The 27,141-nt window shown below is 50.7% G+C and overlaps 44 non-coding genes across 44 annotated transcripts; all 44 read right to left on the bottom strand.

Annotated features, from left to right (window-relative positions):
* Positions 1–1,102: 1,102 nt before the first annotated feature.
* Trnas-aga (transfer RNA serine (anticodon AGA)) lies at positions 1,103–1,184 on the bottom strand. The gene has a single exon. It is a non-coding gene; the product is annotated as a tRNA-Ser (tRNA).
* A 144-nt stretch (positions 1,185–1,328) lies between these two features.
* On the bottom strand, positions 1,329–1,401 carry Trnak-uuu (transfer RNA lysine (anticodon UUU)). Its single transcript has one exon. It is a non-coding gene; the product is annotated as a tRNA-Lys (tRNA).
* A 275-nt stretch (positions 1,402–1,676) lies between these two features.
* On the bottom strand, positions 1,677–1,748 carry Trnae-uuc (transfer RNA glutamic acid (anticodon UUC)). The gene has a single exon. It is a non-coding gene; the product is annotated as a tRNA-Glu (tRNA).
* A 323-nt stretch (positions 1,749–2,071) lies between these two features.
* On the bottom strand, positions 2,072–2,144 carry Trnam-cau (transfer RNA methionine (anticodon CAU)). Its single transcript has one exon. It is a non-coding gene; the product is annotated as a tRNA-Met (tRNA).
* A 1,436-nt stretch (positions 2,145–3,580) lies between these two features.
* Positions 3,581–3,662, bottom strand: Trnas-aga (transfer RNA serine (anticodon AGA)). Its single transcript has one exon. It is a non-coding gene; the product is annotated as a tRNA-Ser (tRNA).
* A 144-nt stretch (positions 3,663–3,806) lies between these two features.
* Positions 3,807–3,879, bottom strand: Trnak-uuu (transfer RNA lysine (anticodon UUU)). The gene has a single exon. It is a non-coding gene; the product is annotated as a tRNA-Lys (tRNA).
* Positions 3,880–4,154: 275 nt separating this feature from the next.
* On the bottom strand, positions 4,155–4,226 carry Trnae-uuc (transfer RNA glutamic acid (anticodon UUC)). Its single transcript has one exon. It is a non-coding gene; the product is annotated as a tRNA-Glu (tRNA).
* A 323-nt stretch (positions 4,227–4,549) lies between these two features.
* On the bottom strand, positions 4,550–4,622 carry Trnam-cau (transfer RNA methionine (anticodon CAU)). The gene has a single exon. It is a non-coding gene; the product is annotated as a tRNA-Met (tRNA).
* A 1,431-nt stretch (positions 4,623–6,053) lies between these two features.
* Positions 6,054–6,135, bottom strand: Trnas-aga (transfer RNA serine (anticodon AGA)). The gene has a single exon. It is a non-coding gene; the product is annotated as a tRNA-Ser (tRNA).
* Positions 6,136–6,279: 144 nt separating this feature from the next.
* Trnak-uuu (transfer RNA lysine (anticodon UUU)) lies at positions 6,280–6,352 on the bottom strand. Its single transcript has one exon. It is a non-coding gene; the product is annotated as a tRNA-Lys (tRNA).
* Positions 6,353–6,627: 275 nt separating this feature from the next.
* On the bottom strand, positions 6,628–6,699 carry Trnae-uuc (transfer RNA glutamic acid (anticodon UUC)). Its single transcript has one exon. It is a non-coding gene; the product is annotated as a tRNA-Glu (tRNA).
* Positions 6,700–7,022: 323 nt separating this feature from the next.
* On the bottom strand, positions 7,023–7,095 carry Trnam-cau (transfer RNA methionine (anticodon CAU)). Its single transcript has one exon. It is a non-coding gene; the product is annotated as a tRNA-Met (tRNA).
* Positions 7,096–8,526: 1,431 nt separating this feature from the next.
* On the bottom strand, positions 8,527–8,608 carry Trnas-aga (transfer RNA serine (anticodon AGA)). Its single transcript has one exon. It is a non-coding gene; the product is annotated as a tRNA-Ser (tRNA).
* Positions 8,609–8,752: 144 nt separating this feature from the next.
* Trnak-uuu (transfer RNA lysine (anticodon UUU)) lies at positions 8,753–8,825 on the bottom strand. The gene has a single exon. It is a non-coding gene; the product is annotated as a tRNA-Lys (tRNA).
* Positions 8,826–9,100: 275 nt separating this feature from the next.
* Positions 9,101–9,172, bottom strand: Trnae-uuc (transfer RNA glutamic acid (anticodon UUC)). Its single transcript has one exon. It is a non-coding gene; the product is annotated as a tRNA-Glu (tRNA).
* A 323-nt stretch (positions 9,173–9,495) lies between these two features.
* On the bottom strand, positions 9,496–9,568 carry Trnam-cau (transfer RNA methionine (anticodon CAU)). The gene has a single exon. It is a non-coding gene; the product is annotated as a tRNA-Met (tRNA).
* Positions 9,569–11,004: 1,436 nt separating this feature from the next.
* Trnas-aga (transfer RNA serine (anticodon AGA)) lies at positions 11,005–11,086 on the bottom strand. The gene has a single exon. It is a non-coding gene; the product is annotated as a tRNA-Ser (tRNA).
* A 144-nt stretch (positions 11,087–11,230) lies between these two features.
* Positions 11,231–11,303, bottom strand: Trnak-uuu (transfer RNA lysine (anticodon UUU)). The gene has a single exon. It is a non-coding gene; the product is annotated as a tRNA-Lys (tRNA).
* A 275-nt stretch (positions 11,304–11,578) lies between these two features.
* Trnae-uuc (transfer RNA glutamic acid (anticodon UUC)) lies at positions 11,579–11,650 on the bottom strand. Its single transcript has one exon. It is a non-coding gene; the product is annotated as a tRNA-Glu (tRNA).
* A 323-nt stretch (positions 11,651–11,973) lies between these two features.
* Positions 11,974–12,046, bottom strand: Trnam-cau (transfer RNA methionine (anticodon CAU)). The gene has a single exon. It is a non-coding gene; the product is annotated as a tRNA-Met (tRNA).
* A 1,431-nt stretch (positions 12,047–13,477) lies between these two features.
* Positions 13,478–13,559, bottom strand: Trnas-aga (transfer RNA serine (anticodon AGA)). The gene has a single exon. It is a non-coding gene; the product is annotated as a tRNA-Ser (tRNA).
* A 144-nt stretch (positions 13,560–13,703) lies between these two features.
* Positions 13,704–13,776, bottom strand: Trnak-uuu (transfer RNA lysine (anticodon UUU)). Its single transcript has one exon. It is a non-coding gene; the product is annotated as a tRNA-Lys (tRNA).
* Positions 13,777–14,051: 275 nt separating this feature from the next.
* On the bottom strand, positions 14,052–14,123 carry Trnae-uuc (transfer RNA glutamic acid (anticodon UUC)). Its single transcript has one exon. It is a non-coding gene; the product is annotated as a tRNA-Glu (tRNA).
* Positions 14,124–14,446: 323 nt separating this feature from the next.
* Trnam-cau (transfer RNA methionine (anticodon CAU)) lies at positions 14,447–14,519 on the bottom strand. The gene has a single exon. It is a non-coding gene; the product is annotated as a tRNA-Met (tRNA).
* A 1,431-nt stretch (positions 14,520–15,950) lies between these two features.
* Positions 15,951–16,032, bottom strand: Trnas-aga (transfer RNA serine (anticodon AGA)). Its single transcript has one exon. It is a non-coding gene; the product is annotated as a tRNA-Ser (tRNA).
* Positions 16,033–16,176: 144 nt separating this feature from the next.
* On the bottom strand, positions 16,177–16,249 carry Trnak-uuu (transfer RNA lysine (anticodon UUU)). The gene has a single exon. It is a non-coding gene; the product is annotated as a tRNA-Lys (tRNA).
* Positions 16,250–16,524: 275 nt separating this feature from the next.
* Positions 16,525–16,596, bottom strand: Trnae-uuc (transfer RNA glutamic acid (anticodon UUC)). The gene has a single exon. It is a non-coding gene; the product is annotated as a tRNA-Glu (tRNA).
* A 323-nt stretch (positions 16,597–16,919) lies between these two features.
* Positions 16,920–16,992, bottom strand: Trnam-cau (transfer RNA methionine (anticodon CAU)). Its single transcript has one exon. It is a non-coding gene; the product is annotated as a tRNA-Met (tRNA).
* A 1,431-nt stretch (positions 16,993–18,423) lies between these two features.
* On the bottom strand, positions 18,424–18,505 carry Trnas-aga (transfer RNA serine (anticodon AGA)). Its single transcript has one exon. It is a non-coding gene; the product is annotated as a tRNA-Ser (tRNA).
* Positions 18,506–18,649: 144 nt separating this feature from the next.
* Trnak-uuu (transfer RNA lysine (anticodon UUU)) lies at positions 18,650–18,722 on the bottom strand. The gene has a single exon. It is a non-coding gene; the product is annotated as a tRNA-Lys (tRNA).
* Positions 18,723–18,997: 275 nt separating this feature from the next.
* Positions 18,998–19,069, bottom strand: Trnae-uuc (transfer RNA glutamic acid (anticodon UUC)). Its single transcript has one exon. It is a non-coding gene; the product is annotated as a tRNA-Glu (tRNA).
* A 323-nt stretch (positions 19,070–19,392) lies between these two features.
* On the bottom strand, positions 19,393–19,465 carry Trnam-cau (transfer RNA methionine (anticodon CAU)). The gene has a single exon. It is a non-coding gene; the product is annotated as a tRNA-Met (tRNA).
* Positions 19,466–20,897: 1,432 nt separating this feature from the next.
* Positions 20,898–20,979, bottom strand: Trnas-aga (transfer RNA serine (anticodon AGA)). The gene has a single exon. It is a non-coding gene; the product is annotated as a tRNA-Ser (tRNA).
* Positions 20,980–21,123: 144 nt separating this feature from the next.
* Positions 21,124–21,196, bottom strand: Trnak-uuu (transfer RNA lysine (anticodon UUU)). Its single transcript has one exon. It is a non-coding gene; the product is annotated as a tRNA-Lys (tRNA).
* A 275-nt stretch (positions 21,197–21,471) lies between these two features.
* On the bottom strand, positions 21,472–21,543 carry Trnae-uuc (transfer RNA glutamic acid (anticodon UUC)). Its single transcript has one exon. It is a non-coding gene; the product is annotated as a tRNA-Glu (tRNA).
* Positions 21,544–21,866: 323 nt separating this feature from the next.
* Positions 21,867–21,939, bottom strand: Trnam-cau (transfer RNA methionine (anticodon CAU)). Its single transcript has one exon. It is a non-coding gene; the product is annotated as a tRNA-Met (tRNA).
* A 1,432-nt stretch (positions 21,940–23,371) lies between these two features.
* Positions 23,372–23,453, bottom strand: Trnas-aga (transfer RNA serine (anticodon AGA)). Its single transcript has one exon. It is a non-coding gene; the product is annotated as a tRNA-Ser (tRNA).
* Positions 23,454–23,597: 144 nt separating this feature from the next.
* Positions 23,598–23,670, bottom strand: Trnak-uuu (transfer RNA lysine (anticodon UUU)). The gene has a single exon. It is a non-coding gene; the product is annotated as a tRNA-Lys (tRNA).
* A 275-nt stretch (positions 23,671–23,945) lies between these two features.
* Trnae-uuc (transfer RNA glutamic acid (anticodon UUC)) lies at positions 23,946–24,017 on the bottom strand. The gene has a single exon. It is a non-coding gene; the product is annotated as a tRNA-Glu (tRNA).
* A 323-nt stretch (positions 24,018–24,340) lies between these two features.
* Positions 24,341–24,413, bottom strand: Trnam-cau (transfer RNA methionine (anticodon CAU)). The gene has a single exon. It is a non-coding gene; the product is annotated as a tRNA-Met (tRNA).
* Positions 24,414–25,845: 1,432 nt separating this feature from the next.
* On the bottom strand, positions 25,846–25,927 carry Trnas-aga (transfer RNA serine (anticodon AGA)). Its single transcript has one exon. It is a non-coding gene; the product is annotated as a tRNA-Ser (tRNA).
* A 144-nt stretch (positions 25,928–26,071) lies between these two features.
* On the bottom strand, positions 26,072–26,144 carry Trnak-uuu (transfer RNA lysine (anticodon UUU)). The gene has a single exon. It is a non-coding gene; the product is annotated as a tRNA-Lys (tRNA).
* A 275-nt stretch (positions 26,145–26,419) lies between these two features.
* Trnae-uuc (transfer RNA glutamic acid (anticodon UUC)) lies at positions 26,420–26,491 on the bottom strand. Its single transcript has one exon. It is a non-coding gene; the product is annotated as a tRNA-Glu (tRNA).
* A 323-nt stretch (positions 26,492–26,814) lies between these two features.
* Trnam-cau (transfer RNA methionine (anticodon CAU)) lies at positions 26,815–26,887 on the bottom strand. Its single transcript has one exon. It is a non-coding gene; the product is annotated as a tRNA-Met (tRNA).
* Between the last annotated feature and the right edge of the window lie 254 nt (positions 26,888–27,141).

Raw genomic sequence — 27,141 nt, 5'->3', positions numbered from 1 at the left:
CGTTCAAGTTCATCGTTGACTCAGTCCTTCATTAGAGGGAGCAGATAACCCTCTGACCGAACACGCTGAGTTATCGTGCCGGCATACCTTAACATTATGAGACTTAGGCACTACCTACTGCGCTACCGAGACACAAACCACAGAGCCACAGATGCTCGACAAGCTATCCATGCAATACGAGCAGCTGTTGGCAGGGAAAGTGGGATTGCCACCCAGCGACGTCGAAAAAAGGGCTAAACTCGCGGAGTCCTCCACTACACTGCCTTAAAACGACCGCTCATCATTATCGTGTGAGTAACCTTGCGTCAGCGGCGACGAGTCTTGCCCAAAGACGTAGCGTGCTTGGAGGCGCTGCCCGAATGCGTGTGGATGCACCCTCCTACCTCGTAATGCGCCTGCAGCTCCTATAGCCGTGGGCCGCTGCCGGCGGGCGGGAAGCCGACACAGCGCGGCGTTGCGAGCAGCGGCACTGCAGTGGTGTTGTAATTATGAGCATAGTTTCCTTCCAAGCAGTTGATTCGGGTTCGATTCCCGGCCACCGCAAGTGGCGCTAATATTTCCCTATCATTATGTGGGCTCCTGCTGTTAAATTAACGTTTTTTTTTCGTCGTTGCACCACCCAGACCATCCTGTGGTATGTCCCGACTTGTCCCGACTTTGCTCGGCTGACGCGAAAGCTGACGCTTGGAAATCGCCCTTATGTAAAGGACAGGCACTATAGACGGCTGTGCTGTGAGAGGTGAGGTGTGGCGGGTACCAAAACGCGATATTTTCTGCTCCTTCTGCCAAAACAAAAAAAGAAAAAAACCGACGCACTCAGTAAGACTTTTTTATATTCTTCTTTTTGCTTTTTCATCCTATTTTTCCCATTTTTTCGATTTTTAAATTAAGGTTTTGTTTCGTCGTTGCACCACCCAGACCATCCTGTAGTATGTCCCGACTTGTCCCGACTTTGCTCGGCTGACGCGAAAGCTGACGCTTGGAAATCGCCCTTATGTAAAGGACAGGCACTATAAACGGCTGTGAGAGGTGAGGTGTGGCGAGGTACCAAAACGGGATATTTTCTGCTCCTTCTTCCAAAACAAAAAAAGAAAAAAACCAACGCAGTCGGTAGGACTCGAACCTACGCTCCCAGAGGGAATCTGATTTCTAGTCAGACGCCTTAACCACTCGGCCACGACTGCTTGTAGGAGAAGCACCCCTCGAAACGTGAAAAACCCAACCGATTGCGTCTGCGCAGAATGTTGACGGGAAACGAAAACCGTGCACTGATTACGGCAGGGCTACTATCGCTATGACACGAGCCATTACGGAAGCGTTAAAATCATCGCCCGGACAGGGACTTGAACCCTGGACCCTTAGGTTAAAAACCTAATGCTCTACCGACTGAGCTCTTCGGGCTTGGGCTTGTTGTGGCTGGAGCTGCTTCAAGCAACGTGATTAACTGGAACGTGTGTGAAGGCTTCTGGCGCTACTGGCGACTCCACCGACTTCTCACTGACGCTGGTAGCAGCCCACAGCGGACCAGTGCCTCTTCTCCCTTTATTCCGGTGCTGACAGTAACTGCATCACGTGCCTGCTTTCCCCGATTACGTTCGGTTGAAGCTAAGGAAGAAGGGCAACCACCGACAGTTCGAAGGCCAAAACATGGAGCGTTGTTTGCGCAAACAGTTCCGTTCCGGTACCGGCAATCGAACCCGGGCCTCCTGGGTGAAAGCCAGGTATCCTAACCACTAGACCACACAGAACTTGCTTGAGAACAGTGAGATTTATTCCGTCTCTTCTCGTATTTTGTGCTGAATCTGGACTCAGTGCTGTTCTCTGCTTGCGATCATATCTGCGCCTACAGACCGGCATGGCGCACAGTTCAAAATTGACTGTCCATTGCTGTGTGCATCGCATTTTGCTTGTAACAGGGGAGGAGAAATATCAAACTTGTTACGTCGTCATAATTGGAAGTAAACATTTTGACGCTGAGGAGTGCACTCCGTGTGGATAACGGACGACAGTTAAGTACGTTCCCTAGCAACAGCAACGCCGTTAATGCAGTCATGATGTACAGAAAATTAAATGCCCCAGGTGAGGATCGAACTCACGACCTTAAGATTATGAGACTTACGCGCTACCTACTGCGCTACCGATGCACGCGGGAGACGACTTCCCAGGAAACTAGCTAAGCCTCACATATTAGAGACAGACAGTTTGCGCTTTCTGAACAATCTGTTGTCTTGCTACACGTACTGTCCCGACTCTCTAGATTAAACTGCAGCCGCAGCTATACAGCTATAAGGTCCTGAGGCTGACGCATCTCAAGCGAGCAATCCGCGTGGCAGCATTGTAGATAGAAGAGCAAAATAATGCATCCACCGGGAATCGAACCCGGGCCGCCCTCGTGGTGGCCGAGCATTCTACCACTTTTTTTTTGTTGTTCTCATTTTGTTCGTTGCAGTTGTTTGGGGGCGGACGTCCGATGACGCCCGTTCAAGTTCATCGTTGACTCAGTCCTTCATTAGAGGGAGCAGATAACCCTCTGACCGAACACGCTGAGTTATCGTGCCGGCATACCTTAACATTATGAGACTTAGGCACTACCTACTGCGCTACCGAGACACAAACCACAGAGCCACAGATGCTCGACAAGCTATCCATGCAATACGAGCAGCTGTTGGCAGGGAAAGTGGGATTGCCACCCAGCGACGTCGAAAAAAGGGCTAAACTCGCGGAGTCCTCCACTACACTGCCTTAAAACGACCGCTCATCATTATCGTGTGAGTAACCTTGCGTCAGCGGCGACGAGTCTTGCCCAAAGACGTAGCGTGCTTGGAGGCGCTGCCCGAATGCGTGTGGATGCACCCTCCTACCTCGTAATGCGCCTGCAGCTCCTATAGCCGTGGGCCGCTGCCGGCGGGCGGGAAGCCGACACAGCGCGGCGTTGCGAGCAGCGGCACTGCAGTGGTGTTGTAATTATGAGCATAGTTTCCTTCCAAGCAGTTGATTCGGGTTCGATTCCCGGCCACCGCAAGTGGCGCTAATATTTCCCTATCATTATGTGGGCTCCTGCTGTTAAATTAACGTTTTTTTTTCGTCGTTGCACCACCCAGACCATCCTGTGGTATGTCCCGACTTGTCCCGACTTTGCTCGGCTGACGCGAAAGCTGACGCTTGGAAATCGCCCTTATGTAAAGGACAGGCACTATAGACGGCTGTGCTGTGAGAGGTGAGGTGTGGCGGGTACCAAAACGCGATATTTTCTGCTCCTTCTGCCAAAACAAAAAAAGAAAAAAACCGACGCACTCAGTAAGACTTTTTTATATTCTTCTTTTTGCTTTTTCATCCTATTTTTCCCATTTTTTCGATTTTTAAATTAAGGTTTTGTTTCGTCGTTGCACCACCCAGACCATCCTGTAGTATGTCCCGACTTGTCCCGACTTTGCTCGGCTGACGCGAAAGCTGACGCTTGGAAATCGCCCTTATGTAAAGGACAGGCACTATAAACGGCTGTGAGAGGTGAGGTGTGGCGAGGTACCAAAACGGGATATTTTCTGCTCCTTCTTCCAAAACAAAAAAAGAAAAAAACCAACGCAGTCGGTAGGACTCGAACCTACGCTCCCAGAGGGAATCTGATTTCTAGTCAGACGCCTTAACCACTCGGCCACGACTGCTTGTAGGAGAAGCACCCCTCGAAACGTGAAAAACCCAACCGATTGCGTCTGCGCAGAATGTTGACGGGAAACGAAAACCGTGCACTGATTACGGCAGGGCTACTATCGCTATGACACGAGCCATTACGGAAGCGTTAAAATCATCGCCCGGACAGGGACTTGAACCCTGGACCCTTAGGTTAAAAACCTAATGCTCTACCGACTGAGCTCTTCGGGCTTGGGCTTGTTGTGGCTGGAGCTGCTTCAAGCAACGTGATTAACTGGAACGTGTGTGAAGGCTTCTGGCGCTACTGGCGACTCCACCGACTTCTCACTGACGCTGGTAGCAGCCCACAGCGGACCAGTGCCTCTTCTCCCTTTATTCCGGTGCTGACAGTAACTGCATCACGTGCCTGCTTTCCCCGATTACGTTCGGTTGAAGCTAAGGAAGAAGGGCAACCACCGACAGTTCGAAGGCCAAAACATGGAGCGTTGTTTGCGCAAACAGTTCCGTTCCGGTACCGGCAATCGAACCCGGGCCTCCTGGGTGAAAGCCAGGTATCCTAACCACTAGACCACACAGAACTTGCTTGAGAACAGTGAGATTTATTCCGTCTCTTCTCGTATTTTGTGCTGAATCTGGACTCAGTGCTGTTCTCTGCTTGCGATCATATCTGCGCCTACAGACCGGCATGGCGCACAGTTCAAAATTGACTGTCCATTGCTGTGTGCATCGCATTTTGCTTGTAACAGGGGAGGAGAAATATCAAACTTGTTACGTCGTCATAATTGGAAGTAAACATTTTGACGCTGAGGAGTGCACTCCGTGTGGATAACGGACGACAGTTAAGTACGTTCCCTAGCAACAGCAACGCCGTTAATGCAGTCATGATGTACAGAAAATTAAATGCCCCAGGTGAGGATCGAACTCACGACCTTAAGATTATGAGACTTACGCGCTACCTACTGCGCTACCGATGCACGCGGGAGACGACTTCCCAGGAAACTAGCTAAGCCTCACATATTAGAGACAGACAGTTTGCGCTTTCTGAACAATCTGTTGTCTTGCTACACGTACTGTCCCGACTCTCTAGATTAAACTGCAGCCGCAGCTATACAGCTATAAGGTCCTGAGGCTGACGCATCTCAAGCGAGCAATCCGCGTGGCAGCATTGTAGATAGAAGAGCAAAATAATGCATCCACCGGGAATCGAACCCGGGCCGCCCTCGTGGTGGCCGAGCATTCTACCACTTTTTTTTTGTTGTTCTCATTTTGTTCGTTGCAGTTGTTTGGGGGCGGACGTCCGATGACGCCCGTTCAAGTTCATCGTTGACTCAGTCCTTCATTAGAGGGAGCAGATAACCCTCTGACCGAACACGCTGAGTTATCGTGCCGGCATACCTTAACATTATGAGACTTAGGCACTACCTACTGCGCTACCGAGACACAAACCACAGAGCCACAGATGCTCGACAAGCTATCCATGCAATACGAGCAGCTGTTGGCAGGGAAAGTGGGATTGCCACCCAGCGACGTCGAAAAAAGGGCTAAACTCGCGGAGTCCTCCACTACACTGCCTTAAAACGACCGCTCATCATTATCGTGTGAGTAACCTTGCGTCAGCGGCGACGAGTCTTGCCCAAAGACGTAGCGTGCTTGGAGGCGCTGCCCGAATGCGTGTGGATGCACCCTCCTACCTCGTAATGCGCCTGCAGCTCCTATAGCCGTGGGCCGCTGCCGGCGGGCGGGAAGCCGACACAGCGCGGCGTTGCGAGCAGCGGCACTGCAGTGGTGTTGTAATTATGAGCATAGTTTCCTTCCAAGCAGTTGATTCGGGTTCGATTCCCGGCCACCGCAAGTGGCGCTAATATTTCCCTATCATTATGTGGGCTCCTGCTGTTAAATTAACGTTTTTTTTTCGTCGTTGCACCACCCAGACCATCCTGTGGTATGTCCCGACTTGTCCCGACTTTGCTCGGCTGACGCGAAAGCTGACGCTTGGAAATCGCCCTTATGTAAAGGACAGGCACTATAGACGGCTGTGAGAGGTGAGGTGTGGCGGGTACCAAAACGCGATATTTTCTGCTCCTTCTGCCAAAACAAAAAAAGAAAAAAACCGACGCACTCAGTAAGACTTTTTTATATTCTTCTTTTTGCTTTTTCATCCTATTTTTCCCATTTTTTCGATTTTTAAATTAAGGTTTTGTTTCGTCGTTGCACCACCCAGACCATCCTGTAGTATGTCCCGACTTGTCCCGACTTTGCTCGGCTGACGCGAAAGCTGACGCTTGGAAATCGCCCTTATGTAAAGGACAGGCACTATAAACGGCTGTGAGAGGTGAGGTGTGGCGAGGTACCAAAACGGGATATTTTCTGCTCCTTCTTCCAAAACAAAAAAAGAAAAAAACCAACGCAGTCGGTAGGACTCGAACCTACGCTCCCAGAGGGAATCTGATTTCTAGTCAGACGCCTTAACCACTCGGCCACGACTGCTTGTAGGAGAAGCACCCCTCGAAACGTGAAAAACCCAACCGATTGCGTCTGCGCAGAATGTTGACGGGAAACGAAAACCGTGCACTGATTACGGCAGGGCTACTATCGCTATGACACGAGCCATTACGGAAGCGTTAAAATCTTCGCCCGGACAGGGACTTGAACCCTGGACCCTTAGGTTAAAAGCCTAATGCTCTACCGACGGAGCTCTTCGGGCTTGGGCTTGTTGTGGCTGGAGCTGCTTCAAGCAACGTGATTAACTGGAACGTGTGTGAAGGCTTCTGGCGCTACTGGCGACTCCACCGACTTCTCACTGACGCTGGTAGCAGCCCACAGCGGACCAGTGCCTCTTCTCCCTTTATTCCGGTGCTGACAGTAACTGCATCACGTGCCTGCTTTCCCCGATTACGTTCGGTTGAAGCTAAGGAAGAAGGGCAACCACCGACAGTTCGAAGGCCAAAACATGGAGCGTTGTTTGCGCAAACAGTTCCGTTCCGGTACCGGCAATCGAACCCGGGCCTCCTGGGTGAAAGCCAGGTATCCTAACCACTAGACCACACAGAACTTGCTTGAGAACAGTGAGATTTATTCCGTCTCTTCTCGTATTTTGTGCTGAATCTGGACTCAGTGCTGTTCTCTGCTTGCGATCATATCTGCGCCTACAGACCGGCATGGCGCACAGTTCAAAATTGACTGTCCATTGCTGTGTGCATCGCATTTTGCTTGTAACAGGGGAGGAGAAATATCAAACTTGTTACGTCGTCATAATTGGAAGTAAACATTTTGACGCTGAGGAGTGCACTCCGTGTGGATAACGGACGACAGTTAAGTACGTTCCCTAGCAACAGCAACGCCGTTAATGCAGTCATGATGTACAGAAAATTAAATGCCCCAGGTGAGGATCGAACTCACGACCTTAAGATTATGAGACTTACGCGCTACCTACTGCGCTACCGATGCACGCGGGAGACGACTTCCCAGGAAACTAGCTAAGCCTCACATATTAGAGACAGACAGTTTGCGCTTTCTGAACAATCTGTTGTCTTGCTACACGTACTGTCCCGACTCTCTAGATTAAACTGCAGCCGCAGCTATACAGCTATAAGGTCCTGAGGCTGACGCATCTCAAGCGAGCAATCCGCGTGGCAGCATTGTAGATAGAAGAGCAAAATAATGCATCCACCGGGAATCGAACCCGGGCCGCCCTCGTGGTGGCCGAGCATTCTACCACTTTTTTTTTGTTGTTCTCATTTTGTTCGTTGCAGTTGTTTGGGGGCGGACGTCCGATGACGCCCGTTCAAGTTCATCGTTGACTCAGTCCTTCATTAGAGGGAGCAGATAACCCTCTGACCGAACACGCTGAGTTATCGTGCCGGCATACCTTAACATTATGAGACTTAGGCACTACCTACTGCGCTACCGAGACACAAACCACAGAGCCACAGATGCTCGACAAGCTATCCATGCAATACGAGCAGCTGTTGGCAGGGAAAGTGGGATTGCCACCCAGCGACGTCGAAAAAAGGGCTAAACTCGCGGAGTCCTCCACTACACTGCCTTAAAACGACCGCTCATCATTATCGTGTGAGTAACCTTGCGTCAGCGGCGACGAGTCTTGCCCAAAGACGTAGCGTGCTTGGAGGCGCTGCCCGAATGCGTGTGGATGCACCCTCCTACCTCGTAATGCGCCTGCAGCTCCTATAGCCGTGGGCCGCTGCCGGCGGGCGGGAAGCCGACACAGCGCGGCGTTGCGAGCAGCGGCACTGCAGTGGTGTTGTAATTATGAGCATAGTTTCCTTCCAAGCAGTTGATTCGGGTTCGATTCCCGGCCACCGCAAGTGGCGCTAATATTTCCCTATCATTATGTGGGCTCCTGCTGTTAAATTAACGTTTTTTTTTCGTCGTTGCACCACCCAGACCATCCTGTGGTATGTCCCGACTTGTCCCGACTTTGCTCGGCTGACGCGAAAGCTGACGCTTGGAAATCGCCCTTATGTAAAGGACAGGCACTATAGACGGCTGTGAGAGGTGAGGTGTGGCGGGTACCAAAACGCGATATTTTCTGCTCCTTCTGCCAAAACAAAAAAAGAAAAAAACCGACGCACTCAGTAAGACTTTTTTATATTCTTCTTTTTGCTTTTTCATCCTATTTTTCCCATTTTTTCGATTTTTAAATTAAGGTTTTGTTTCGTCGTTGCACCACCCAGACCATCCTGTAGTATGTCCCGACTTGTCCCGACTTTGCTCGGCTGACGCGAAAGCTGACGCTTGGAAATCGCCCTTATGTAAAGGACAGGCACTATAAACGGCTGTGAGAGGTGAGGTGTGGCGAGGTACCAAAACGGGATATTTTCTGCTCCTTCTTCCAAAACAAAAAAAGAAAAAAACCAACGCAGTCGGTAGGACTCGAACCTACGCTCCCAGAGGGAATCTGATTTCTAGTCAGACGCCTTAACCACTCGGCCACGACTGCTTGTAGGAGAAGCACCCCTCGAAACGTGAAAAACCCAACCGATTGCGTCTGCGCAGAATGTTGACGGGAAACGAAAACCGTGCACTGATTACGGCAGGGCTACTATCGCTATGACACGAGCCATTACGGAAGCGTTAAAATCATCGCCCGGACAGGGACTTGAACCCTGGACCCTTAGGTTAAAAACCTAATGCTCTACCGACTGAGCTCTTCGGGCTTGGGCTTGTTGTGGCTGGAGCTGCTTCAAGCAACGTGATTAACTGGAACGTGTGTGAAGGCTTCTGGCGCTACTGGCGACTCCACCGACTTCTCACTGACGCTGGTAGCAGCCCACAGCGGACCAGTGCCTCTTCTCCCTTTATTCCGGTGCTGACAGTAACTGCATCACGTGCCTGCTTTCCCCGATTACGTTCGGTTGAAGCTAAGGAAGAAGGGCAACCACCGACAGTTCGAAGGCCAAAACATGGAGCGTTGTTTGCGCAAACAGTTCCGTTCCGGTACCGGCAATCGAACCCGGGCCTCCTGGGTGAAAGCCAGGTATCCTAACCACTAGACCACACAGAACTTGCTTGAGAACAGTGAGATTTATTCCGTCTCTTCTCGTATTTTGTGCTGAATCTGGACTCAGTGCTGTTCTCTGCTTGCGATCATATCTGCGCCTACAGACCGGCATGGCGCACAGTTCAAAATTGACTGTCCATTGCTGTGTGCATCGCATTTTGCTTGTAACAGGGGAGGAGAAATATCAAACTTGTTACGTCGTCATAATTGGAAGTAAACATTTTGACGCTGAGGAGTGCACTCCGTGTGGATAACGGACGACAGTTAAGTACGTTCCCTAGCAACAGCAACGCCGTTAATGCAGTCATGATGTACAGAAAATTAAATGCCCCAGGTGAGGATCGAACTCACGACCTTAAGATTATGAGACTTACGCGCTACCTACTGCGCTACCGATGCACGCGGGAGACGACTTCCCAGGAAACTAGCTAAGCCTCACATATTAGAGACAGACAGTTTGCGCTTTCTGAACAATCTGTTGTCTTGCTACACGTACTGTCCCGACTCTCTAGATTAAACTGCAGCCGCAGCTATACAGCTATAAGGTCCTGAGGCTGACGCATCTCAAGCGAGCAATCCGCGTGGCAGCATTGTAGATAGAAGAGCAAAATAATGCATCCACCGGGAATCGAACCCGGGCCGCCCTCGTGGTGGCCGAGCATTCTACCACTTTTTTTTTGTTGTTCTCATTTTGTTCGTTGCAGTTGTTTGGGGGCGGACGTCCGATGACGCCCGTTCAAGTTCATCGTTGACTCAGTCCTTCATTAGAGGGAGCAGATAACCCTCTGACCGAACACGCTGAGTTATCGTGCCGGCATACCTTAACATTATGAGACTTAGGCACTACCTACTGCGCTACCGAGACACAAACCACAGAGCCACAGATGCTCGACAAGCTATCCATGCAATACGAGCAGCTGTTGGCAGGGAAAGTGGGATTGCCACCCAGCGACGTCGAAAAAAGGGCTAAACTCGCGGAGTCCTCCACTACACTGCCTTAAAACGACCGCTCATCATTATCGTGTGAGTAACCTTGCGTCAGCGGCGACGAGTCTTGCCCAAAGACGTAGCGTGCTTGGAGGCGCTGCCCGAATGCGTGTGGATGCACCCTCCTACCTCGTAATGCGCCTGCAGCTCCTATAGCCGTGGGCCGCTGCCGGCGGGCGGGAAGCCGACACAGCGCGGCGTTGCGAGCAGCGGCACTGCAGTGGTGTTGTAATTATGAGCATAGTTTCCTTCCAAGCAGTTGATTCGGGTTCGATTCCCGGCCACCGCAAGTGGCGCTAATATTTCCCTATCATTATGTGGGCTCCTGCTGTTAAATTAACGTTTTTTTTTCGTCGTTGCACCACCCAGACCATCCTGTGGTATGTCCCGACTTGTCCCGACTTTGCTCGGCTGACGCGAAAGCTGACGCTTGGAAATCGCCCTTATGTAAAGGACAGGCACTATAGACGGCTGTGCTGTGAGAGGTGAGGTGTGGCGGGTACCAAAACGCGATATTTTCTGCTCCTTCTGCCAAAACAAAAAAAGAAAAAAACCGACGCACTCAGTAAGACTTTTTTATATTCTTCTTTTTGCTTTTTCATCCTATTTTTCCCATTTTTTCGATTTTTAAATTAAGGTTTTGTTTCGTCGTTGCACCACCCAGACCATCCTGTAGTATGTCCCGACTTGTCCCGACTTTGCTCGGCTGACGCGAAAGCTGACGCTTGGAAATCGCCCTTATGTAAAGGACAGGCACTATAAACGGCTGTGAGAGGTGAGGTGTGGCGAGGTACCAAAACGGGATATTTTCTGCTCCTTCTTCCAAAACAAAAAAAGAAAAAAACCAACGCAGTCGGTAGGACTCGAACCTACGCTCCCAGAGGGAATCTGATTTCTAGTCAGACGCCTTAACCACTCGGCCACGACTGCTTGTAGGAGAAGCACCCCTCGAAACGTGAAAAACCCAACCGATTGCGTCTGCGCAGAATGTTGACGGGAAACGAAAACCGTGCACTGATTACGGCAGGGCTACTATCGCTATGACACGAGCCATTACGGAAGCGTTAAAATCATCGCCCGGACAGGGACTTGAACCCTGGACCCTTAGGTTAAAAACCTAATGCTCTACCGACTGAGCTCTTCGGGCTTGGGCTTGTTGTGGCTGGAGCTGCTTCAAGCAACGTGATTAACTGGAACGTGTGTGAAGGCTTCTGGCGCTACTGGCGACTCCACCGACTTCTCACTGACGCTGGTAGCAGCCCACAGCGGACCAGTGCCTCTTCTCCCTTTATTCCGGTGCTGACAGTAACTGCATCACGTGCCTGCTTTCCCCGATTACGTTCGGTTGAAGCTAAGGAAGAAGGGCAACCACCGACAGTTCGAAGGCCAAAACATGGAGCGTTGTTTGCGCAAACAGTTCCGTTCCGGTACCGGCAATCGAACCCGGGCCTCCTGGGTGAAAGCCAGGTATCCTAACCACTAGACCACACAGAACTTGCTTGAGAACAGTGAGATTTATTCCGTCTCTTCTCGTATTTTGTGCTGAATCTGGACTCAGTGCTGTTCTCTGCTTGCGATCATATCTGCGCCTACAGACCGGCATGGCGCACAGTTCAAAATTGACTGTCCATTGCTGTGTGCATCGCATTTTGCTTGTAACAGGGGAGGAGAAATATCAAACTTGTTACGTCGTCATAATTGGAAGTAAACATTTTGACGCTGAGGAGTGCACTCCGTGTGGATAACGGACGACAGTTAAGTACGTTCCCTAGCAACAGCAACGCCGTTAATGCAGTCATGATGTACAGAAAATTAAATGCCCCAGGTGAGGATCGAACTCACGACCTTAAGATTATGAGACTTACGCGCTACCTACTGCGCTACCGATGCACGCGGGAGACGACTTCCCAGGAAACTAGCTAAGCCTCACATATTAGAGACAGACAGTTTGCGCTTTCTGAACAATCTGTTGTCTTGCTACACGTACTGTCCCGACTCTCTAGATTAAACTGCAGCCGCAGCTATACAGCTATAAGGTCCTGAGGCTGACGCATCTCAAGCGAGCAATCCGCGTGGCAGCATTGTAGATAGAAGAGCAAAATAATGCATCCACCGGGAATCGAACCCGGGCCGCCCTCGTGGTGGCCGAGCATTCTACCACTTTTTTTTTGTTGTTCTCATTTTGTTCGTTGCAGTTGTTTGGGGGCGGACGTCCGATGACGCCCGTTCAAGTTCATCGTTGACTCAGTCCTTCATTAGAGGGAGCAGATAACCCTCTGACCGAACACGCTGAGTTATCGTGCCGGCATACCTTAACATTATGAGACTTAGGCACTACCTACTGCGCTACCGAGACACAAACCACAGAGCCACAGATGCTCGACAAGCTATCCATGCAATACGAGCAGCTGTTGGCAGGGAAAGTGGGATTGCCACCCAGCGACGTCGAAAAAAGGGCTAAACTCGCGGAGTCCTCCACTACACTGCCTTAAAACGACCGCTCATCATTATCGTGTGAGTAACCTTGCGTCAGCGGCGACGAGTCTTGCCCAAAGACGTAGCGTGCTTGGAGGCGCTGCCCGAATGCGTGTGGATGCACCCTCCTACCTCGTAATGCGCCTGCAGCTCCTATAGCCGTGGGCCGCTGCCGGCGGGCGGGAAGCCGACACAGCGCGGCGTTGCGAGCAGCGGCACTGCAGTGGTGTTGTAATTATGAGCATAGTTTCCTTCCAAGCAGTTGATTCGGGTTCGATTCCCGGCCACCGCAAGTGGCGCTAATATTTCCCTATCATTATGTGGGCTCCTGCTGTTAAATTAACGTTTTTTTTTCGTCGTTGCACCACCCAGACCATCCTGTGGTATGTCCCGACTTGTCCCGACTTTGCTCGGCTGACGCGAAAGCTGACGCTTGGAAATCGCCCTTATGTAAAGGACAGGCACTATAGACGGCTGTGAGAGGTGAGGTGTGGCGGGTACCAAAACGCGATATTTTCTGCTCCTTCTGCCAAAACAAAAAAAGAAAAAAACCGACGCACTCAGTAAGACTTTTTTATATTCTTCTTTTTGCTTTTTCATCCTATTTTTCCCATTTTTTCGATTTTTAAATTAAGGTTTTGTTTCGTCGTTGCACCACCCAGACCATCCTGTAGTATGTCCCGACTTGTCCCGACTTTGCTCGGCTGACGCGAAAGCTGACGCTTGGAAATCGCCCTTATGTAAAGGACAGGCACTATAAACGGCTGTGAGAGGTGAGGTGTGGCGAGGTACCAAAACGGGATATTTTCTGCTCCTTCTTCCAAAACAAAAAAAGAAAAAAACCAACGCAGTCGGTAGGACTCGAACCTACGCTCCCAGAGGGAATCTGATTTCTAGTCAGACGCCTTAACCACTCGGCCACGACTGCTTGTAGGAGAAGCACCCCTCGAAACGTGAAAAACCCAACCGATTGCGTCTGCGCAGAATGTTGACGGGAAACGAAAACCGTGCACTGATTACGGCAGGGCTACTATCGCTATGACACGAGCCATTACGGAAGCGTTAAAATCTTCGCCCGGACAGGGACTTGAACCCTGGACCCTTAGGTTAAAAGCCTAATGCTCTACCGACGGAGCTCTTCGGGCTTGGGCTTGTTGTGGCTGGAGCTGCTTCAAGCAACGTGATTAACTGGAACGTGTGTGAAGGCTTCTGGCGCTACTGGCGACTCCACCGACTTCTCACTGACGCTGGTAGCAGCCCACAGCGGACCAGTGCCTCTTCTCCCTTTATTCCGGTGCTGACAGTAACTGCATCACGTGCCTGCTTTCCCCGATTACGTTCGGTTGAAGCTAAGGAAGAAGGGCAACCACCGACAGTTCGAAGGCCAAAACATGGAGCGTTGTTTGCGCAAACAGTTCCGTTCCGGTACCGGCAATCGAACCCGGGCCTCCTGGGTGAAAGCCAGGTATCCTAACCACTAGACCACACAGAACTTGCTTGAGAACAGTGAGATTTATTCCGTCTCTTCTCGTATTTTGTGCTGAATCTGGACTCAGTGCTGTTCTCTGCTTGCGATCATATCTGCGCCTACAGACCGGCATGGCGCACAGTTCAAAATTGACTGTCCATTGCTGTGTGCATCGCATTTTGCTTGTAACAGGGGAGGAGAAATATCAAACTTGTTACGTCGTCATAATTGGAAGTAAACATTTTGACGCTGAGGAGTGCACTCCGTGTGGATAACGGACGACAGTTAAGTACGTTCCCTAGCAACAGCAACGCCGTTAATGCAGTCATGATGTACAGAAAATTAAATGCCCCAGGTGAGGATCGAACTCACGACCTTAAGATTATGAGACTTACGCGCTACCTACTGCGCTACCGATGCACGCAGGAGACGACTTCCCAGGAAACTAGCTAAGCCTCACATATTAGAGACAGACAGTTTGCGCTTTCTGAACAATCTGTTGTCTTGCTACACGTACTGTCCCGACTCTCTAGATTAAACTGCAGCCGCAGCTATACAGCTATAAGGTCCTGAGGCTGACGCATCTCAAGCGAGCAATCCGCGTGGCAGCATTGTAGATAGAAGAGCAAAATAATGCATCCACCGGGAATCGAACCCGGGCCGCCCTCGTGGTGGCCGAGCATTCTACCACTTTTTTTTTGTTGTTCTCATTTTGTTCGTTGCAGTTGTTTGGGGGCGGACGTCCGATGACGCCCGTTCAAGTTCATCGTTGACTCAGTCCTTCATTAGAGGGAGCAGATAACCCTCTGACCGAACACGCTGAGTTATCGTGCCGGCATACCTTAACATTATGAGACTTAGGCACTACCTACTGCGCTACCGAGACACAAACCACAGAGCCACAGATGCTCGACAAGCTATCCATGCAATACGAGCAGCTGTTGGCAGGGAAAGTGGGATTGCCACCCAGCGACGTCGAAAAAAGGGCTAAACTCGCGGAGTCCTCCACTACACTGCCTTAAAACGACCGCTCATCATTATCGTGTGAGTAACCTTGCGTCAGCGGCGACGAGTCTTGCCCAAAGACGTAGCGTGCTTGGAGGCGCTGCCCGAATGCGTGTGGATGCACCCTCCTACCTCGTAATGCGCCTGCAGCTCCTATAGCCGTGGGCCGCTGCCGGCGGGCGGGAAGCCGACACAGCGCGGCGTTGCGAGCAGCGGCACTGCAGTGGTGTTGTAATTATGAGCATAGTTTCCTTCCAAGCAGTTGATTCGGGTTCGATTCCCGGCCACCGCAAGTGGCGCTAATATTTCCCTATCATTATGTGGGCTCCTGCTGTTAAATTAACGTTTTTTTTTCGTCGTTGCACCACCCAGACCATCCTGTGGTATGTCCCGACTTGTCCCGACTTTGCTCGGCTGACGCGAAAGCTGACGCTTGGAAATCGCCCTTATGTAAAGGACAGGCACTATAGACGGCTGTGAGAGGTGAGGTGTGGCGGGTACCAAAACGCGATATTTTCTGCTCCTTCTGCCAAAACAAAAAAAGAAAAAAACCGACGCACTCAGTAAGACTTTTTTATATTCTTCTTTTTGCTTTTTCATCCTATTTTTCCCATTTTTTCGATTTTTAAATTAAGGTTTTGTTTCGTCGTTGCACCACCCAGACCATCCTGTAGTATGTCCCGACTTGTCCCGACTTTGCTCGGCTGACGCGAAAGCTGACGCTTGGAAATCGCCCTTATGTAAAGGACAGGCACTATAAACGGCTGTGAGAGGTGAGGTGTGGCGAGGTACCAAAACGGGATATTTTCTGCTCCTTCTTCCAAAACAAAAAAAGAAAAAAACCAACGCAGTCGGTAGGACTCGAACCTACGCTCCCAGAGGGAATCTGATTTCTAGTCAGACGCCTTAACCACTCGGCCACGACTGCTTGTAGGAGAAGCACCCCTCGAAACGTGAAAAACCCAACCGATTGCGTCTGCGCAGAATGTTGACGGGAAACGAAAACCGTGCACTGATTACGGCAGGGCTACTATCGCTATGACACGAGCCATTACGGAAGCGTTAAAATCATCGCCCGGACAGGGACTTGAACCCTGGACCCTTAGGTTAAAAACCTAATGCTCTACCGACTGAGCTCTTCGGGCTTGGGCTTGTTGTGGCTGGAGCTGCTTCAAGCAACGTGATTAACTGGAACGTGTGTGAAGGCTTCTGGCGCTACTGGCGACTCCACCGACTTCTCACTGACGCTGGTAGCAGCCCACAGCGGACCAGTGCCTCTTCTCCCTTTATTCCGGTGCTGACAGTAACTGCATCACGTGCCTGCTTTCCCCGATTACGTTCGGTTGAAGCTAAGGAAGAAGGGCAACCACCGACAGTTCGAAGGCCAAAACATGGAGCGTTGTTTGCGCAAACAGTTCCGTTCCGGTACCGGCAATCGAACCCGGGCCTCCTGGGTGAAAGCCAGGTATCCTAACCACTAGACCACACAGAACTTGCTTGAGAACAGTGAGATTTATTCCGTCTCTTCTCGTATTTTGTGCTGAATCTGGACTCAGTGCTGTTCTCTGCTTGCGATCATATCTGCGCCTACAGACCGGCATGGCGCACAGTTCAAAATTGACTGTCCATTGCTGTGTGCATCGCATTTTGCTTGTAACAGGGGAGGAGAAATATCAAACTTGTTACGTCGTCATAATTGGAAGTAAACATTTTGACGCTGAGGAGTGCACTCCGTGTGGATAACGGACGACAGTTAAGTACGTTCCCTAGCAACAGCAACGCCGTTAATGCAGTCATGATGTACAGAAAATTAAATGCCCCAGGTGAGGATCGAACTCACGACCTTAAGATTATGAGACTTACGCGCTACCTACTGCGCTACCGATGCACGCAGGAGACGACTTCCCAGGAAACTAGCTAAGCCTCACATATTAGAGACAGACAGTTTGCGCTTTCTGAACAATCTGTTGTCTTGCTACACGTACTGTCCCGACTCTCTAGATTAAACTGCAGCCGCAGCTATACAGCTATAAGGTCCTGAGGCTGACGCATCTCAAGCGAGCAATCCGCGTGGCAGCATTGTAGATAGAAGAGCAAAATAATGCATCCACCGGGAATCGAACCCGGGCCGCCCTCGTGGTGGCCGAGCATTCTACCACTTTTTTTTTGTTGTTCTCATTTTGTTCGTTGCAGTTGTTTGGGGGCGGACGTCCGATGACGCCCGTTCAAGTTCATCGTTGACTCAGTCCTTCATTAGAGGGAGCAGATAACCCTCTGACCGAACACGCTGAGTTATCGTGCCGGCATACCTTAACATTATGAGACTTAGGCACTACCTACTGCGCTACCGAGACACAAACCACAGAGCCACAGATGCTCGACAAGCTATCCATGCAATACGAGCAGCTGTTGGCAGGGAAAGTGGGATTGCCACCCAGCGACGTCGAAAAAAGGGCTAAACTCGCGGAGTCCTCCACTACACTGCCTTAAAACGACCGCTCATCATTATCGTGTGAGTAACCTTGCGTCAGCGGCGACGAGTCTTGCCCAAAGACGTAGCGTGCTTGGAGGCGCTGCCCGAATGCGTGTGGATGCACCCTCCTACCTCGTAATGCGCCTGCAGCTCCTATAGCCGTGGGCCGCTGCCGGCGGGCGGGAAGCCGACACAGCGCGGCGTTGCGAGCAGCGGCACTGCAGTGGTGTTGTAATTATGAGCATAGTTTCCTTCCAAGCAGTTGATTCGGGTTCGATTCCCGGCCACCGCAAGTGGCGCTAATATTTCCCTATCATTATGTGGGCTCCTGCTGTTAAATTAACGTTTTTTTTTCGTCGTTGCACCACCCAGACCATCCTGTGGTATGTCCCGACTTGTCCCGACTTTGCTCGGCTGACGCGAAAGCTGACGCTTGGAAATCGCCCTTATGTAAAGGACAGGCACTATAGACGGCTGTGAGAGGTGAGGTGTGGCGGGTACCAAAACGCGATATTTTCTGCTCCTTCTGCCAAAACAAAAAAAGAAAAAAACCGACGCACTCAGTAAGACTTTTTTATATTCTTCTTTTTGCTTTTTCATCCTATTTTTCCCATTTTTTCGATTTTTAAATTAAGGTTTTGTTTCGTCGTTGCACCACCCAGACCATCCTGTAGTATGTCCCGACTTGTCCCGACTTTGCTCGGCTGACGCGAAAGCTGACGCTTGGAAATCGCCCTTATGTAAAGGACAGGCACTATAAACGGCTGTGAGAGGTGAGGTGTGGCGAGGTACCAAAACGGGATATTTTCTGCTCCTTCTTCCAAAACAAAAAAAGAAAAAAACCAACGCAGTCGGTAGGACTCGAACCTACGCTCCCAGAGGGAATCTGATTTCTAGTCAGACGCCTTAACCACTCGGCCACGACTGCTTGTACGAGAAGCACCCCTCGAAACGTGAAAAACCCAACCGATTGCGTCTGCGCAGAATGTTGACGGGAAACGAAAACCGTGCACTGATTACGGCAGGGCTACTATCGCTATGACACGAGCCATTACGGAAGCGTTAAAATCTTCGCCCGGACAGGGACTTGAACCCTGGACCCTTAGGTTAAAAGCCTAATGCTCTACCGACTGAGCTCTTCGGGCTTGGGCTTGTTGTGGCTGGAGCTGCTTCAAGCAACGTGATTAACTGGAACGTGTGTGAAGGCTTCTGGCGCTACTGGCGACTCCACCGACTTCTCACTGACGCTGGTAGCAGCCCACAGCGGACCAGTGCCTCTTCTCCCTTTATTCCGGTGCTGACAGTAACTGCATCACGTGCCTGCTTTCCCCGATTACGTTCGGTTGAAGCTAAGGAAGAAGGGCAACCACCGACAGTTCGAAGGCCAAAACATGGAGCGTTGTTTGCGCAAACAGTTCCGTTCCGGTACCGGCAATCGAACCCGGGCCTCCTGGGTGAAAGCCAGGTATCCTAACCACTAGACCACACAGAACTTGCTTGAGAACAGTGAGATTTATTCCGTCTCTTCTCGTATTTTGTGCTGAATCTGGACTCAGTGCTGTTCTCTGCTTGCGATCATATCTGCGCCTACAGACCGGCATGGCGCACAGTTCAAAATTGACTGTCCATTGCTGTGTGCATCGCATTTTGCTTGTAACAGGGGAGGAGAAATATCAAACTTGTTACGTCGTCATAATTGGAAGTAAACATTTTGACGCTGAGGAGTGCACTCCGTGTGGATAACGGACGACAGTTAAGTACGTTCCCTAGCAACAGCAACGCCGTTAATGCAGTCATGATGTACAGAAAATTAAATGCCCCAGGTGAGGATCGAACTCACGACCTTAAGATTATGAGACTTACGCGCTACCTACTGCGCTACCGATGCACGCAGGAGACGACTTCCCAGGAAACTAGCTAAGCCTCACATATTAGAGACAGACAGTTTGCGCTTTCTGAACAATCTGTTGTCTTGCTACACGTACTGTCCCGACTCTCTAGATTAAACTGCAGCCGCAGCTATACAGCTATAAGGTCCTGAGGCTGACGCATCTCAAGCGAGCAATCCGCGTGGCAGCATTGTAGATAGAAGAGCAAAATAATGCATCCACCGGGAATCGAACCCGGGCCGCCCTCGTGGTGGCCGAGCATTCTACCACTTTTTTTTTGTTGTTCTCATTTTGTTCGTTGCAGTTGTTTGGGGGCGGACGTCCGATGACGCCCGTTCAAGTTCATCGTTGACTCAGTCCTTCATTAGAGGGAGCAGATAACCCTCTGACCGAACACGCTGAGTTATCGTGCCGGCATACCTTAACATTATGAGACTTAGGCACTACCTACTGCGCTACCGAGACACAAACCACAGAGCCACAGATGCTCGACAAGCTATCCATGCAATACGAGCAGCTGTTGGCAGGGAAAGTGGGATTGCCACCCAGCGACGTCGAAAAAAGGGCTAAACTCGCGGAGTCCTCCACTACACTGCCTTAAAACGACCGCTCATCATTATCGTGTGAGTAACCTTGCGTCAGCGGCGACGAGTCTTGCCCAAAGACGTAGCGTGCTTGGAGGCGCTGCCCGAATGCGTGTGGATGCACCCTCCTACCTCGTAATGCGCCTGCAGCTCCTATAGCCGTGGGCCGCTGCCGGCGGGCGGGAAGCCGACACAGCGCGGCGTTGCGAGCAGCGGCACTGCAGTGGTGTTGTAATTATGAGCATAGTTTCCTTCCAAGCAGTTGATTCGGGTTCGATTCCCGGCCACCGCAAGTGGCGCTAATATTTCCCTATCATTATGTGGGCTCCTGCTGTTAAATTAACGTTTTTTTTTCGTCGTTGCACCACCCAGACCATCCTGTGGTATGTCCCGACTTGTCCCGACTTTGCTCGGCTGACGCGAAAGCTGACGCTTGGAAATCGCCCTTATGTAAAGGACAGGCACTATAGACGGCTGTGAGAGGTGAGGTGTGGCGGGTACCAAAACGCGATATTTTCTGCTCCTTCTGCCAAAACAAAAAAAGAAAAAAACCGACGCACTCAGTAAGACTTTTTTATATTCTTCTTTTTGCTTTTTCATCCTATTTTTCCCATTTTTTCGATTTTTAAATTAAGGTTTTGTTTCGTCGTTGCACCACCCAGACCATCCTGTAGTATGTCCCGACTTGTCCCGACTTTGCTCGGCTGACGCGAAAGCTGACGCTTGGAAATCGCCCTTATGTAAAGGACAGGCACTATAAACGGCTGTGAGAGGTGAGGTGTGGCGAGGTACCAAAACGGGATATTTTCTGCTCCTTCTTCCAAAACAAAAAAAGAAAAAAAACCAACGCAGTCGGTAGGACTCGAACCTACGCTCCCAGAGGGAATCTGATTTCTAGTCAGACGTCTTAACCACTCGGCCACGACTGCTTGTAGGAGAAGCACCCCTCGAAACGTGAAAAACCCAACCGATTGCGTCTGCGCAGAATGTTGACGGGAAACGAAAACCGTGCACTGATTACGGCAGGGCTACTATCGCTATGACACGAGCCATTACGGAAGCGTTAAAATCTTCGCCCGGACAGGGACTTGAACCCTGGACCCTTAGGTTAAAAGCCTAATGCTCTACCGACTGAGCTCTTCGGGCTTGGGCTTGTTGTGGCTGGAGCTGCTTCAAGCAACGTGATTAACTGGAACGTGTGTGAAGGCTTCTGGCGCTACTGGCGACTCCACCGACTTCTCACTGACGCTGGTAGCAGCCCACAGCGGACCAGTGCCTCTTCTCCCTTTATTCCGGTGCTGACAGTAACTGCATCACGTGCCTGCTTTCCCCGATTACGTTCGGTTGAAGCTAAGGAAGAAGGGCAACCACCGACAGTTCGAAGGCCAAAACATGGAGCGTTGTTTGCGCAAACAGTTCCGTTCCGGTACCGGCAATCGAACCCGGGCCTCCTGGGTGAAAGCCAGGTATCCTAACCACTAGACCACACAGAACTTGCTTGAGAACAGTGAGATTTATTCCGTCTCTTCTCGTATTTTGTGCTGAATCTGGACTCAGTGCTGTTCTCTGCTTGCGATCATATCTGCGCCTACAGACCGGCATGGCGCACAGTTCAAAATTGACTGTCCATTGCTGTGTGCATCGCATTTTGCTTGTAACAGGGGAGGAGAAATATCAAACTTGTTACGTCGTCATAATTGGAAGTAAACATTTTGACGCTGAGGAGTGCACTCCGTGTGGATAACGGACGACAGTTAAGTACGTTCCCTAGCAACAGCAACGCCGTTAATGCAGTCATGATGTACAGAAAATTAAATGCCCCAGGTGAGGATCGAACTCACGACCTTAAGATTATGAGACTTACGCGCTACCTACTGCGCTACCGATGCACGCAGGAGACGACTTCCCAGGAAACTAGCTAAGCCTCACATATTAGAGACAGACAGTTTGCGCTTTCTGAACAATCTGTTGTCTTGCTACACGTACTGTCCCGACTCTCTAGATTAAACTGCAGCCGCAGCTATACAGCTATAAGGTCCTGAGGCTGACGCATCTCAAGCGAGCAATCCGCGTGGCAGCATTGTAGATAGAAGAGCAAAATAATGCATCCACCGGGAATCGAACCCGGGCCGCCCTCGTGGTGGCCGAGCATTCTACCACTTTTTTTTTGTTGTTCTCATTTTGTTCGTTGCAGTTGTTTGGGGGCGGACGTCCGATGACGCCCGTTCAAGTTCATCGTTGACTCAGTCCTTCATTAGAGGGAGCAGATAACCCTCTGACCGAACACGCTGAGTTATCGTGCCGGCATACCTTAACATTATGAGACTTAGGCACTACCTACTGCGCTACCGAGACACAAACCACAGAGCCACAGATGCTCGACAAGCTATCCATGCAATACGAGCAGCTGTTGGCAGGGAAAGTGGGATTGCCACCCAGCGACGTCGAAAAAAGGGCTAAACTCGCGGAGTCCTCCACTACACTGCCTTAAAACGACCGCTCATCATTATCGTGTGAGTAACCTTGCGTCAGCGGCGACGAGTCTTGCCCAAAGACGTAGCGTGCTTGGAGGCGCTGCCCGAATGCGTGTGGATGCACCCTCCTACCTCGTAATGCGCCTGCAGCTCCTATAGCCGTGGGCCGCTGCCGGCGGGCGGGAAGCCGACACAGCGCGGCGTTGCGAGCAGCGGCACTGCAGTGGTGTTGTAATTATGAGCATAGTTTCCTTCCAAGCAGTTGATTCGGGTTCGATTCCCGGCCACCGCAAGTGGCGCTAATATTTCCCTATCATTATGTGGGCTCCTGCTGTTAAATTAACGTTTTTTTTTCGTCGTTGCACCACCCAGACCATCCTGTGGTATGTCCCGACTTGTCCCGACTTTGCTCGGCTGACGCGAAAGCTGACGCTTGGAAATCGCCCTTATGTAAAGGACAGGCACTATAGACGGCTGTGAGAGGTGAGGTGTGGCGGGTACCAAAACGCGATATTTTCTGCTCCTTCTGCCAAAACAAAAAAAGAAAAAAACCGACGCACTCAGTAAGACTTTTTTATATTCTTCTTTTTGCTTTTTCATCCTATTTTTCCCATTTTTTCGATTTTTAAATTAAGGTTTTGTTTCGTCGTTGCACCACCCAGACCATCCTGTAGTATGTCCCGACTTGTCCCGACTTTGCTCGGCTGACGCGAAAGCTGACGCTTGGAAATCGCCCTTATGTAAAGGACAGGCACTATAAACGGCTGTGAGAGGTGAGGTGTGGCGAGGTACCAAAACGGGATATTTTCTGCTCCTTCTTCCAAAACAAAAAAAGAAAAAAAACCAACGCAGTCGGTAGGACTCGAACCTACGCTCCCAGAGGGAATCTGATTTCTAGTCAGACGCCTTAACCACTCGGCCACGACTGCTTGTAGGAGAAGCACCCCTCGAAACGTGAAAAACCCAACCGATTGCGTCTGCGCAGAATGTTGACGGGAAACGAAAACCGTGCACTGATTACGGCAGGGCTACTATCGCTATGACACGAGCCATTACGGAAGCGTTAAAATCTTCGCCCGGACAGGGACTTGAACCCTGGACCCTTAGGTTAAAAGCCTAATGCTCTACCGACTGAGCTCTTCGGGCTTGGGCTTGTTGTGGCTGGAGCTGCTTCAAGCAACGTGATTAACTGGAACGTGTGTGAAGGCTTCTGGCGCTACTGGCGACTCCACCGACTTCTCACTGACGCTGGTAGCAGCCCACAGCGGACCAGTGCCTCTTCTCCCTTTATTCCGGTGCTGACAGTAACTGCATCACGTGCCTGCTTTCCCCGATTACGTTCGGTTGAAGCTAAGGAAGAAGGGCAACCACCGACAGTTCGAAGGCCAAAACATGGAGCGTTGTTTGCGCAAACAGTTCCGTTCCGGTACCGGCAATCGAACCCGGGCCTCCTGGGTGAAAGCCAGGTATCCTAACCACTAGACCACACAGAACTTGCTTGAGAACAGTGAGATTTATTCCGTCTCTTCTCGTATTTTGTGCTGAATCTGGACTCAGTGCTGTTCTCTGCTTGCGATCATATCTGCGCCTACAGACCGGCATGGCGCACAGTTCAAAATTGACTGTCCATTGCTGTGTGCATCGCATTTTGCTTGTAACAGGGGAGGAGAAATATCAAACTTGTTACGTCGTCATAATTGGAAGTAAACATTTTGACGCTGAGGAGTGCACTCCGTGTGGATAACGGACGACAGTTAAGTACGTTCCCTAGCAACAGCAACGCCGTTAATGCAGTCATGATGTACAGAAAATTAAATGCCCCAGGTGAGGATCGAACTCACGACCTTAAGATTATGAGACTTACGCGCTACCTACTGCGCTACCGATGCACGCAGGAGACGACTTCCCAGGAAACTAGCTAAGCCTCACATATTAGAGACAGACAGTTTGCGCTTTCTGAACAATCTGTTGTCTTGCTACACGTACTGTCCCGACTCTCTAGATTAAACTGCAGCCGCAGCTATACAGCTATAAGGTCCTGAGGCTGACGCATCTCAAGCGAGCAATCCGCGTGGCAGCATTGTAGATAGAAGAGCAAAATAATGCATCCACCGGGAATCGAACCCGGGCCGCCCTCGTGGTGGCCGAGCATTCTACCACTTTTTTTTTGTTGTTCTCATTTTGTTCGTTGCAGTTGTTTGGGGGCGGACGTCCGATGACGCCCGTTCAAGTTCATCGTTGACTCAGTCCTTCATTAGAGGGAGCAGATAACCCTCTGACCGAACACGCTGAGTTATCGTGCCGGCATACCTTAACATTATGAGACTTAGGCACTACCTACTGCGCTACCGAGACACAAACCACAGAGCCACAGATGCTCGACAAGCTATCCATGCAATACGAGCAGCTGTTGGCAGGGAAAGTGGGATTGCCACCCAGCGACGTCGAAAAAAGGGCTAAACTCGCGGAGTCCTCCACTACACTGCCTTAAAACGACCGCTCATCATTATCGTGTGAGTAACCTTGCGTCAGCGGCGACGAGTCTTGCCCAAAGACGTAGCGTGCTTGGAGGCGCTGCCCGAATGCGTGTGGATGCACCCTCCTACCTCGTAATGCGCCTGCAGCTCCTATAGCCGTGGGCCGCTGCCGGCGGGCGGGAAGCCGACACAGCGCGGCGTTGCGAGCAGCGGCACTGCAGTGGTGTTGTAATTATGAGCATAGTTTCCTTCCAAGCAGTTGATTCGGGTTCGATTCCCGGCCACCGCAAGTGGCGCTAATATTTCCCTATCATTATGTGGGCTCCTGCTGTTAAATTAACGTTTTTTTTTCGTCGTTGCACCACCCAGACCATCCTGTGGTATGTCCCGACTTGTCCCGACTTTGCTCGGCTGACGCGAAAGCTGACGCTTGGAAATCGCCCTTATGTAAAGGACAGGCACTATAGACGGCTGTGAGAGGTGAGGTGTGGCGGGTACCAAAACGCGATATTTTCTGCTCCTTCTGCCAAAACAAAAAAAGAAAAAAACCGACGCACTCAGTAAGACTTTTTTATATTCTTCTTTTTGCTTTTTCATCCTATTTTTCCCATTTTTTCGATTTTTAAATTAAGGTTTTGTTTCGTCGTTGCACCACCCAGACCATCCTGTAGTATGTCCCGACTTGTCCCGACTTTGCTCGGCTGACGCGAAAGCTGACGCTTGGAAATCGCCCTTATGTAAAGGACAGGCACTATAAACGGCTGTGAGAGGTGAGGTGTGGCGAGGTACCAAAACGGGATATTTTCTGCTCCTTCTTCCAAAACAAAAAAAGAAAAAAAACCAACGCAGTCGGTAGGACTCGAACCTACGCTCCCAGAGGGAATCTGATTTCTAGTCAGACGCCTTAACCACTCGGCCACGACTGCTTGTACGAGAAGCACCCCTCGAAACGTGAAAAACCCAACCGATTGCGTCTGCGCAGAATGTTGACGGGAAACGAAAACCGTGCACTGATTACGGCAGGGCTACTATCGCTATGACACGAGCCATTACGGAAGCGTTAAAATCTTCGCCCGGACAGGGACTTGAACCCTGGACCCTTAGGTTAAAAGCCTAATGCTCTACCGACTGAGCTCTTCGGGCTTGGGCTTGTTGTGGCTGGAGCTGCTTCAAGCAACGTGATTAACTGGAACGTGTGTGAAGGCTTCTGGCGCTACTGGCGACTCCACCGACTTCTCACTGACGCTGGTAGCAGCCCACAGCGGACCAGTGCCTCTTCTCCCTTTATTCCGGTGCTGACAGTAACTGCATCACGTGCCTGCTTTCCCCGATTACGTTCGGTTGAAGCTAAGGAAGAAGGGCAACCACCGACAGTTCGAAGGCCAAAACATGGAGCGTTGTTTGCGCAAACAGTTCCGTTCCGGTACCGGCAATCGAACCCGGGCCTCCTGGGTGAAAGCCAGGTATCCTAACCACTAGACCACACAGAACTTGCTTGAGAACAGTGAGATTTATTCCGTCTCTTCTCGTATTTTGTGCTGAATCTGGACTCAGTGCTGTTCTCTGCTTGCGATCATATCTGCGCCTACAGACCGGCATGGCGCACAGTTCAAAATTGACTGTCCATTGCTGTGTGCATCGCATTTTGCTTGTAACAGGGGAGGAGAAATATCAAACTTGTTACGTCGTCATAATTGGAAGTAAACATTTTGACGCTGAGGAGTGCACTCCGTGTGGATAACGGACGACAGTTAAGTACGTTCCCTAGCAACAGCAACGCCGTTAATGCAGTCATGATGTACAGAAAATTAAATGCCCCAGGTGAGGATCGAACTCACGACCTTAAGATTATGAGACTTACGCGCTACCTACTGCGCTACCGATGCACGCAGGAGACGACTTCCCAGGAAACTAGCTAAGCCTCACATATTAGAGACAGACAGTTTGCGCTTTCTGAACAATCTGTTGTCTTGCTACACGTACTGTCCCGACTCTCTAGATTAAACTGCAGCCGCAGCTATACAGCTATAAGGTCCTGAGGCTGACGCATCTCAAGCGAGCAATCCGCGTGGCAGCATTGTAGATAGAAGAGCAAAATAATGCATCCACCGGGAATCGAACCCGGGCCGCCCTCGTGGTG

Source organism: Schistocerca gregaria, unplaced genomic scaffold (genome assembly GCF_023897955.1).
Source record: "Schistocerca gregaria isolate iqSchGreg1 unplaced genomic scaffold, iqSchGreg1.2 ptg000359l, whole genome shotgun sequence".
Lineage (NCBI taxonomy): Eukaryota > Metazoa > Arthropoda > Insecta > Orthoptera > Acrididae > Schistocerca > Schistocerca gregaria.
Note: the sequence above shows the minus strand (reverse complement) of the source record. Positions and strands in the feature narration are given on the sequence as shown.